Genomic DNA, 12448 nt, shown 5'->3' on the forward strand with positions numbered 1-12448 from the left:
TTCTGTGGGAGAAAAAAAGCTCTTGTCACGTCCTGTTTTTATTATTTGTTATTGCTCTTGGTGGAATCTATGAAATAGCGGCATTTCTATAAAGGAATAGTGCAGTGATCATTTCAGTGTATTGAGACCTTATTGTTCATTTGTACCACCTCTGGAGCTTTCAGCCTGGCCTGACTTTGCCAGGTAGAGTATCTCTTCATTGAGCGTGAAATAATGGCTTTATAACATTCTATTGCTGGTTGCTCCAGTTCCGGCACTATTTGTTCTATCTGTACTTTATCAGCGGGCCAGGTTTTACAACTGTTTGGACAACAGCGATATCCCAAAGTGTACATAATTACTTTCCTGGCACATACAGTATAGACAACCTTTAATAATGGAGAGGAAGTAATATCACAATGTGTTCAAATAATAAACTGTTACAGAACATCTAAATCCAATTTTTATATTTGTAGAATGAAGACCTAATACCCTGGGCCTTATGTATCAAAGGTGTTTGGAAGAAAAGTGTCATGTGGTGTGCAGGGCAACCAAACAGTCTCCTGCTGTTGGTGCTTCCAGTGTACATTTGAACACGAAAGGCAGAATCTGGTGGTTTGCTGTTGTAGACACTTTTACTTTCCCACATTTTAGTTACATAAGGCCCAGTAGTTTTTCAGAATTTTAGCATTCTCCTAATTGTGAACATCACATACAAACAATATAAAGAGCAGAGCGTGGGTCTGTTTGTGTTTGTTCACATTACCCATACCTGGCAAACACTGGTGTGATGATTTCCCATCGTTATTTTATTTCCTGGGGGCTCCATCAGCCAGATACCCCCACCAGAGATTGTGGCTTTGCACCTCTGGGTATGGATTCTCATTCCTTCAGCTGCAAGTAGAGCAGCCTTGCACTGGCTGCATTAATCATCCTTTTGCATGTTTACCTGACTGTTTCTAGCTGCCCTGTTGAAAAAATAATCCTCCTGTTTTATTGAGTTCAACAGCTCAAGCAGAAATGATATCAGAACAGTGACTCCCCTCCTCCCCCCCTTTCAGGTTTCAATATGAGATTTCTTATTTCTATTTTGAAAATCCACTGTGCTTTGGAGATCCTTTGTCATTGGTTCACATTGCAGTAAACATTTCCCCATGTTTGGATCTTTACAAATGCTGCAAGTATAGAGAAATATCTGTTAATCTGCCAGAAATTAAGTGAGCGCCTAACTTTCTGTTGTGCGCTGACAACACAGAGCCTTTGCTGCACTGATTTCCCAATCAATGTCAATAGCCCTCTCCAGTTCTTCTTTCCTAAAATACAAAACGCCTCCCCCTTATGTTATGGAGATGAGGGGGAGGATAGGTGTTGTGGAGTCAAACAAAAGAGGACTGTGCAAGGCTGATAACAATGTCCGGGCTATCAGTGTAGTTGAGGCACTATGTTGTTAGCTCAGTCAGAAAGTTAGGAGCTAAGTACATTTCTGGTATAACCAACAGGTATTTTTATGTACCTAACAACAGGGCCGAAGCTAGGGGTGGGGGCTGGGATTGCGATGATCGCAAGTACGATCTGCCTGTCCAAGATGGGCGGATCGTACGTTTTTTTTATTGCTTTACAACCATCGCAAGACAAAAGTCTTGCGATGGTTGTAAAGTGCATGGCCACCTTTAGAGACAAAACATGGGGAAATGTGTATGTATTGCAACAATAAACTGCATGTGGTTTTTGTTTTGTTTTTCCTACAAAGACTGTATGTATATATATTAGTCGAAAAACCTATACAATAAAATAGTCCTCACACTATTTAGAATACTATTTACTATTTTTTACGTTTCCCTTTAAACTCCCTGGAGAGGGTTAGTTAGACAGATGATCAGAATTGCTTACCTTTTATTGGGATTTGCTGGTATGATAGTAGCTGCTTTGTAACTTTAATTACCATCAATGAAAACCAGCTTTACTGAACACTTTCTTTTTTATTGCATGAGTCTTGCTTTTTGCTTTAGGAACACAAAAACAATGACGATAAACAGATATTTGGAAAGATGCCCTAGCAACTGAGTTGTTCATTTCAACACTGATTAAACAGATGAAAGCAATGCAGAAAGCTGCGCTACCAGTAATTACGCAAGTGTGAATTCACACAAAAGATTCATAAGCAGTCCATCAGTGTTTTCACAGAATTTCATGCTCGCTTTCACCCTTTCTGCTTTCCAATTTAGCTATCAAAACAGGGTCAGTACCAGCTTTAATAAGCCAGGCTCTTAAGCACTGCTACTGCATAGCTAATGTTTAAGTTATTGGAGCATATTTCGTCTAACATTTGAATATAGCAAAGAATGACAAACGTTAGCCTCATTTTTTAAAGGATAACTGAACTGTTCCACTAAATACCGTTATCATTTCTCCCACCTGCCCCAGCCTAAAGAAACTCATTCTTCCCTACCCCAGGTGTATACTTACCTCTAACCTACGACCATGGCCTCCTCCATAGTTAACTGGCTAAACTTTCTTTCTGCTGGACACACCTGCACAGTCTATACCTAATAGACCTTCCTTTCTCAGCCAGGATGCCTTCTGGCCTTCTCAGAGGTGCCTCGAAATTTTCGCACAGCGTCATACCTTTCTATGGTGCAGGCAAATCAGCCGCCAGCACCATGGAAAAGAATGACGCTAATCCAGGGAAGATGGGATCTATTCAGCATCCAGGCCTGCTCCAATTCCCACACTCTGCCATGCAGCTACAGCTGCAGTTCCTGCTGTGAAGGTTGGAGTCTGATGTGAAAGGGGGGACTGAGGACTCTGATATGAAGGGGGGGCTTATGATATGAAGGGGGGGCTCTGATGTGAAAGGAGGGGGCTATGATGAGAAAGGGGGCACCCAATATAAAGGGGGACTCTGATGTGAAAGGGTTAATTCTTATGTGAAGGGGGCTCCTGATATGAACATCACATTTTTTTTGTATGTGGGGTCCCCCTTTAATATCCATACCAGACCCCTATCTGGGATATGACCGCACATTGTTTTTTACATACACGCTTTTACAAAATAGACCAGGGATCTCAAAGAATCGGTACTGTGTGACTCGCAGCCAGCTGACAAGTCAGACACCAGGTCTGTCGGATGCAGACCGCATAGCTGCTCCTGGCTCCTTACGGCCGGCGCTCTGACAGTCCTCACTGAGTGCTGGCCTAAAGGATGGATTAGTGAGGTCTGCACCAGCCAAAGGTGCAGACCGGACTAATCAAACACTGGATCACCAGGTATTGTGCCTCTCGCCTCCTCCCTTAAATGTAAGCAGGTGAGGGGGCTCTTTTATTTTATATATGTGTGTGTGTGTGTATGTGCGCTGGGTGGGGGTGTATTAGTGTGTTGTATTCTGTGTGTGTGCATTAGGCCCCCATTCAAACCTGTAAGTTTAGGTGCGATTAGGGATTTCTACGTCAAGAACTTGCATTTTCCTGCAGCAGGAATCCCTAATCTGGCACAATCGGCAACTCACTGGTGTTGGGGATACTGTCTTAATATTATTATAAGCCAAGTTCAAGGCTTACAACTATTGTGACATCCAACCAGAATTCAAAGCCAGGATTTTCATTTCAGTGTTTATTTTATAGCCACTTCCAGACATTTTGAATAGTTTTAAAAGAAAAGGAGACTTATTTTAGTATACAACAGCTGCCCTCGCAATCTCTGACACTTTGGACATTCTACATGCATATGCTAACAGCCATTCCTACATTGACAGCTGAGACTTCAGTGTGATGATGGCTGTTATCACGTGTGTAAAAGATCAGCAAAGCATTGTACTGTGCAATGGCAACTGCTTGATGTCTGAAGGATTAGGACTATTGATTCCAGTTATCAGGCATCTCACAATTACCCAACATTTCCGCCATGTTTCAGCATGAATGTCCAATGCTAGGACGGCAGGCAATAATAAAACTGCCTTACTTTACAATACAAAAGCAACAGTATGTGACAAGAATGATGTCATAAAACATTTAATGCTATAACCTTTTTAGTTGCACATTTATTATATTGACAGATTCACTTATGAATTCATGCTCATGTAATGTAATGTTGGTCAAACAAGTATAGACTTTCCTTAATTGTGTTCAGCAGGAGCCACACTTGCAGCCAATAACCACAGAGGAGCATGCCTAGCAATGACAGCTGTCGATCACTAACTAGGAGTATATATAGTAAAGACTGCTGTTGGTTACCAAGAAGGATCCATAGCAATATCTATTCTTACAAACCAAATATGAGCATACTCAACAGTACCCATGTACTATGCATCCAGGAAATACATAGGCAATGCCTGCCTGACCAACCTTGATCATACACAGCAGCTCCTGCCCTCAATCACCCATGAGGAGCATACAGAAAGGCCTGCTGCAAATCACCAAGCAAGGAGCTCCTTAGACATGCAACATCGCTGCAAGCCACTGAGCATCTGTTTGAGGATCTGCCCACTGCCCCGGGAACTAGGGCAGAAGAGAGGACACAGCAGTCATGTGACCACTGAGAAAACAGATACTTAAACATGTGATTTAACGTTTTTAGATAAACTGCATGCTTAACTGGAGTATTTTTTGCCATGATGTAGATGATGTGTTTACAGACACTTTAACCTTGCAGCAGAAAACTAGGAAGGTGCAACTGTGTGTGTTCCTAGTTCCAAGGCCAGATGTCAAACAGACAAATTAGTCATAGAGTAATTATGAAAATTAAAGTGTATGTATAGCCAATTTTGTTTATTTGGAAAAGGGTTAAAACCCCTATTGGGATATTTTATTATTTTCTGTATACCATTGGGGAAATGTCCTTTCACTTCCCATCCTATAGACTTACAAGAAGTTAGAGGAAATCTCCCAAAGTGAGGGAAATTCCTCTCAGACAACTGTTCCTGTAACAAATGTCTTCACTGGGTGGTTTGCACTTACCTCTTGTGCTGGGGGCAACCCTAAAATTATGGATTTCCACTCATTTTTTTTTCTCAGTGACAATGGTCCACAGCAGAGATAAAGGGGTGAATTACCCCCAATGGGGACACATACCCTTCCCTTGTTCAAAGTTTAAAAAAATGATTTGCCTAGAACAGGGGCGGCCAACTCTGGCCCTCCAGCTGTGCTTTAACTACAAATCCCATAATCCCTCTGCCTCTGGGAGTTAAGCCTGTAGTTGTCAGAGTCTTGTAAAGCCTCATGTTACTTGCAATTCCGCAACAGCTGGAAGGACGGAGTTGCCCGTTCCTGGGCTAGAGATGCACTTTAACTGAACCACACTGATGCTGCTAAACTTGGTCTGGGCATCTACGCTACCAAAAACTTACAAAAAGCCTGGTTGTTATTGCCCACTGTTCCACCTGGTTGTTATAGCCCACTGTTCCACCCTCCACATCCACAGTGCGTTCTTGATGCACACTGAGCACTCCTTGGTGCCGTGTGTGGCAGTAGTGAGCTCACGCAGTTCAATATACACAAGGGTAAACTGTAGCATTTGCTTCACTCGTCCATCTTTGCCATCACATGTGAACACATGCTACATCAACAACAGGTGCTATTTATTCAGTGCTCCGTCATTTGTACTCCCCCCTCAACACACTGCTACCCTACTCTGCTCGAAGGAACCATTAATATTTAGACTGTCTCTGAAACACTGCATCCTATGGCACTTTGCGTTATCATCCAACACTCAAGTATGAGGCCTCGGTCTAGTATGGAATTTCCACTCTGTGATTTTCAGTTAAAAGACAAGAGCATGGATATGAACAGCTCTTGCGTAAACCTGCCCTATTGCTTCAGGCCTGCACTGGAAACTTGTAGCTGAAACCTGATCATTGATTTCCTCTTCTAGCTTTTGTGTTGCTTTTTTATAAATACACTGTAATATGTATGTAGATCAAAGAGAAGCCCCATTAAGACATAATTGTGACTTATTAATATTTGTATACCCAAATGTCAATCAGCGGAAATTGGAAAAAAACATTCTTCTCTTCAGAGTCTAGCTGTCATTTCAAACCAGTCAGAAGAGAAATATGGAGCTTGCCAATGCTGGTTGACTGGCTGTCATCCTGAACTTCTGGCTTCAAATGTCTTCTAAGTTACTGAGTGGAAAGCAAATGTGTATAAACCTGGCCATACTCTGATAGTTTCAGATTGTTTAGCCCATTGTGGTGCAACCGGCAATTTTCCACCGGGCTCCTTTGTTTTTTCATTCAGAGTTTGTGGAGCCGGGGGATGCCATCAGGGCCACCCACTGTTACAGTTTCTGCTGATTGTTGTGAATCTGCTAAAATTAACAGGGTATGGCCAGCTTAACACAAGATATGGCTTTGCTTTAACTTCACTTGCTAAATGCATGTTCTGGTTCTGTGTATCAGAATGAAATGAATCTATAGGTAGCCAGTTGAATCTTCAAAAGGTCCCCAGTGACAGCCCACATATTCCTATCATTAGAGCCCCCTGTATGATACCGGCAACAATGTCTGCTTGAAAAACCTGCCCTTCTGAACATTTTAGGGCCCATTCACACTAGCCCACTAGCTAAAACAGAGCGTTTGTGTGGATAGTGTGTTGTGACAGATCCGGTGGACATGCAACGTGATACACTCATCACACTTATAATTTTTTTTATATAACTTTATTAGGAACGTTCCACGTATAGAGGCCTTTCAGATCCTCACCGCTGTGCGGTGAGCTATGGTGCGGTCCAGTGCGCTGTGAAAAAATGCTGCATTTTCTCAAGGCATCCCACCATTCACTACTAGCGGTGTGGTGTAAACAGGGCACAACTAAAACAATTGCTTTCTATGTGCCCTAGCACTGACTAGTATTGTTGAGTTGCTAAAAACTCCAGTCACTGCTATAGTGTGAGCCCTCATAGTAAGCATGTGCTTTGCTCTCAGCAGCTTATATGTATGCTTACTACCACTTGGTTTGGGAGTGGGAAAAAGAAGCCTGAGTAAGCTCTGAGATGATCTAAGTTGCCGTTTACACCAGGTTCAGAATTCCCACCTCTCTTTAATGTGACAATGCTGGTGCCTAAGTGGCAGAGTGCCAGCGCAGGAACATGGGAGGAGTGGCACTGGGAGGAGTATTTCTCCAGGCAGCCCATTGGCAGGGGAGCAATGGCAAAGAAGGAAGCACAGACTGATTCAGGAATCACCATTAAAGAGAATATGTTGCTTTGCTCTGTATGTGCATAGTACGGGTCATTTTACCAATTTAAAACATGGTCATTTCTGTGATATTTTTCTGAAAAAATTCTTCATTTTTCTAAAGTGTGTATTATTTATAACATACAGATGTATTCTTTTTTCAAAAGGTTTTTTATTTGTTTTAAATGCAGATAAGAATGATCACACTTGCACATTCAGTGTGAGATCCAATGTAGAATCAAATAAAACGTACAAACTCAGGTTTCTACAGTATGGTGGTATCATCAAGTAGTTTATCCTTGAGGACTGCATATATACATTGAAAGTATAACAAACATTGTGGTAAAATAACAAAATAAAAACTTTGAAATTAAGGTTCAGGGGCTAAGTATGGAGCAACTGGTTTCAGGAAGGAAAAAGGGACGGTTGAGGATGGAGGGGATGTGGGGAGAGGTTGGGGTAAAGGAAAGGATCAAATGTTTAAAGCCTCCATTATTGTGCCGTCAGAGAGTCAGGGATTCCATATCAAAGGAGGGAGGATGGTATGACTCAATCCATGGTTCCCACAGCTTCCGAAATGACACCAACGTATCCCTTTGGAGAGCTGTAAGTTTCTCAAAGAACATCACTCTTGATACTCTACGCTTGACCTCCGCAAATGGTATGTTAGGGGACTTCCAAGCTTTCGCAATTACTCTCTTGGCTTCTGTAAGTATGAACGTGACCAGACGGTGTTGCCGAATCGTGCACACCGACGGTTTCTTATGTAGCAGGGCCTCCAAGGGGTCCTTGCGAAATGTTTTGCCTGTGACTGTGTACAGAAGTTGGTATACTCTATGCCAAAATCTCCTCACTTTAGGGCAAGCCCACCAAATGTGATGGACCGATCCCTCCACCCGGCAACCCCTGAAACAGTTCGGTGAATAGGACGGGATGGCTCTGGAGATCCTAAGGGGTACTAGATACCACCGCAGGAGTAGCTTGTAATTGGCTTCAAGCGCCTGGACATTTGCCGAACTCCGAGAGGTTGTCATCCAAATTTGAGACCATGTTTCAGCAGGAATAGAGCACCCCAGATCACGTTCCCATTTGGAGGTGTATGAGGGGAGAGAAGTTTGTAGGTGGTCAAGTATCATAGCATATAAAGTGGAAATGGGTCTTCCACTTTTCGTGTCATCGAGTAGGTACTCCTCAAATTAGCAGATTAGATCTGCGATCCCGGTTCTCAGTGTCTTCCAGTTGTGTGAGAAGAGTTAAGTTCAAGGAGCGAAGCTTTTCCAAGTCTTCCTCATGAACCTCAATGATGGTAGTGATATCATTGCAGCGGTATTCCAATGTGGAGGTTCGTTTGCCCACATCCCTGATTTCCCTAATGAGCTGAGAGGTGATCTGCTTTGAGACCTTATCCAGTGCCTTGTGCAAGGTTACCTCAAATTGGGCCATCAGGGACGGTGTCAACTCAGGGTCCGACGGAGCCGTTTGCAAGCTATCTCCCTGTGGGTCTTGGGGCTCCACTGAGGAGTTAGAGTCCTCTGCCTGTAGTATTGCTGGCGCTGGGGCCAGTTTGTGAGCCGCGCGGCCCAAGGCCTCATGGAGGGTTGGTTGATTCATCTTACCGCCCCTACTTCTGGTTTGCGACATCTCGGTATGTACCGATCGGCGTCGGAAGCCCGAGGCTAGGAATCAGTGTTTGGAGCGAGAACGAGTCCGGTGATCAGCCGTAAAAGTCAGTTATTCTCCCGGTCAGGCGCGGAGCTGGTTAGTGTGCGGCCATCTGGGTCAAGCTCGCGCATGCGCGCACCAGATGTATTCTTTTTTACCATTATGCAAGGTCAGTGATTGTAAATTATGGTGTAGTGCTTAAATTACCTGCTTTTTAGCTAAGGTTTGCTACTACTTGATTTTCAGATGGACAGCCAAGCTTGTGGTTTGCTTAGCAAGAGTTTCACAACTGGGTTGAAGCTTCACCAGACATCCCAGAGATAAAGAACCATCTGTTTGGCTGATTACTGGTGGTATATTGTGCTTGTGTTCCTTTGTTATAAAGTCTAATCTTATTAAATCTCATCCCAATGCTGACACTGGCCAGCTGGCATAGACTGAAGAGGAGATAACCCTAAGTGGCTCTGAGAGTGGCAAGTGCTGGGTAGCTGGTGGATAAGCATTGCTATCCTGTAAAATCTGTATGAAGGATGATGTTCATTAAGCATAGAAGACATTATACAGTCAACAACTTCACATAGCATGTTGTCTCACAAAGTAAAATGTGTCTCATAAGTCCTTATGTCTTATGTAGTAGGGTAGAGGTATATTGTATCACTTCCTCCTCCCTTTTAGATTGTAAGCCCTCAGGGGCAGGGCTTGGGACAATTTGCAGGCTGACCCACCCCCCTCAGTCATCCAGCAATTCCTCATTGGACACTAAGGTTGCCCATCAAGCTGAAGAACCCATAGGAAGTTTCAAGAGGCAACAGAGAGTGGGTCATCTCTCAAGCTTTGCCAAGAAGATCAGGATTTGCACATCAGAGTACCCTGGGTTTTGTGGGCTCTGGGCCTCTCATTAACTTAAGGATAGCTACAGGAGATATAACTATAAGGACAGCAGAAGGTACAGTAAGTGTGAAGTGTTAAATACATTTACCTTCATGCTATCCTTTCCACATTATGGCACTCAAATGCTGCAGAGAGTGCAGTGGTACTATTAGCTCACTGCACCCGGTTTATATGCTCTTTTCTTCTGGTCCCTGCCAATTTATTAATACAATTTATTGTTGGAATTTAAGCCTATATGGCTGCCATTTGGAATGACTAATTCCAGCATGGAGGTTATGGTACTGCTATGCTCCTGGTACAGTTTTCAGAGAGCTGTAATTTGGTATGGGGACAGCATGGAGGAAAGCGCAGCTAGCACTTTGCAATGACCATTTATTTGTGCTTTAGCAATCTTTATTTTCTGGAACTCTCTTTTGATTAAATGTATATGCAAAGACATGAGTATGCTGCCACTAAGACTCTTGTTTAAGAATCTTTTTACAGTAAAATGACAGGGCTGGATGCAGACATGGGAGCATCTGCAGTAAAGGTGAAAGTCCTTCTTCTAACTTAGGAGAGTCTTCATTAGGCTGTAAGCCCCAGTGGACAAACACCTGGTTTGTGTGGCCAGAGGGTCATCAGGTTATATGTAGAGTTCAATCAGTGTAGCCTAAAGCTGCAGATAGATTTGTCAGGCTAATCATTCTTGCCTGCACAATGTTACAGCCCACAGGGCAAGCTATGTACAGGTTTATGTGACTGCGGGCGTGAAAGGCAGGTAGTGGGAGGTCAGCACTGTTCCTTTTTCTTAGTTAGCAACAATGACAGGTTTTCTAACCAGTCCAATCAATTACCCTGACAACAGCAGAATTGGGGCCAACCAATAAACATGAGATCATAATTTTTAGTCAGATCAAGTGACTCTTTTTTTCATATCTCTAGGTGGTCTTTAGTGACTGCAATTGGAAAAAGCCAGAGTTCACAAACTGCAGCAGAAAGTCCTGAGTGGGAGTCAGCAGGTTCAAAAGGTTGATTGAAAGTACAAATAAAGGCTCCTGTATGATGGGTAAACAAATCACAAATCGAGTTACTATGTAATGCACAAGCCTCATAAAGTAAACCTGCTTTACCTTTACCCTACTGAGCCAAATTCTCCTTCATTTGGGTCTCACACGCTCCCCATGCCAGACACTGCAGCTCTCAGTGGGAGGGTTTCATCAATAGACGCAATGCTGTCAATCCAGAAAAAAGTGGGCAGGACTAGGTGTGGCCTGATGCTGATGGACAAGCTACAAGTTTGTGAATTAGCAGTGACAATGCTTATAGCCTTGCCACCAGCAGCATTCTCATATCCCGCTGTAGTGCAAGCAGGCACAGCCTACATGAGAGTGGCAACTCTGCTCTAAATTCACAAACAGTGCAGCATCGTTGCCACCTCATCACAGGAAGATGCCTTAGGTGGACCTCACTGGCAGGGTCAACAGGTATTAGTGGAACTTTGCAGGGGTAGTAAGGGAAAACTGAGAGTGCACATTCACTTATAATGAAGTACTGCAGCACATATTTTGAATGGGGAGACCATAGTTCTACATTGTTTAGTGCCCACACCCTTGTTTGTAACTGTGCCAACTGCCCTTTGATTGAACTTCCATTATGTTTATGTTCTAAGACGTTCCTGTGAGCACCTGCTTTACTCTAGAAATTGCATCAGTTCTGTTTACTCTTCTGCTGCCAAATCATCCCGCTTGTAGGTTGGCTATTTTCTGCTGTAAAGGACTGTCACTGTATCCGGACGTATGTGTGTATCAAACAAGCTGCGTGTGGGGGGCTCTGCGTCCACTTGAAATCCCCATAACGTCTCTCAGGGTACCATGTATTTAACAGGGCAGCACTGCTAACATAACAGTGTCTTTCACCTGGCCTTGTTTCTAACATGGCAATGTTATCATTCTTTAAAGACAGCATTTGACACGTAGAAGCCTCTTTAATAACATGACAGTCGGTCTGGTAACATGGCAGCATTCTCTGCTAATATAAATATGACAAAGCATATTTGATCAATTGCAGACATGATACATACTTAGGGAAATATGCAATTGCATTTACTCCAGAAATCAGGAGTTACCGTATTTGCCGGCGTATAAGACGACTCGGCGTATAAGACGACCCCCTACTTTTGCACTTACTAACCTCATTGTCGGTATTCCCGAGTGTGGCTCAGGGTTAATTTTCAGTACCATAAGTGTTAACCCCGAGCCACATTTGGGATTACAGTCTCTTACCTTGTCCAGGATCCCCGCAGCGTCCTCCATCTTCCGTCCTTCAGCTACATACAGTGTATCGCGCAGAGCCAATCACAGCAGGCTTTGTATTCAGTAATACAAAGCCTGCCGTGATTAGCTCAGCGCTGAGCCAATCACTTTGTATTCAGTAAATACAGGCTTTGTATTAAAGAATACAAAGCCTGCCGTGATTGGCTCAGCGCGGTATACTGTATGTAGCCGAAGCTACATACAGTATACCGAAGTACACCCGGCGTATAAGACGACCCCCAATTTTCGGGCGATTTTTTTAGGTCTCAAACCCCGTCTTATACGCCGGCAAATACGGTATATAGGTACAAGTTACCTGTGCTCCTAATTCTTTATCACTTAAAGGAGAACTATGAGATGAGTGATTTCCACTCACCTCATAGTTCTAGCCGACCTGTGACAATGAGACTGTCACAGGTCGGCTCAGTAGATCGGGAGGTGAGCGAACACATACCG

Source organism: Nanorana parkeri, unplaced genomic scaffold (genome assembly GCF_000935625.1).
Source record: "Nanorana parkeri isolate BGI_ZX_2015 unplaced genomic scaffold, ASM93562v1 scaffold258, whole genome shotgun sequence".
Lineage (NCBI taxonomy): Eukaryota > Metazoa > Chordata > Amphibia > Anura > Dicroglossidae > Nanorana > Nanorana parkeri.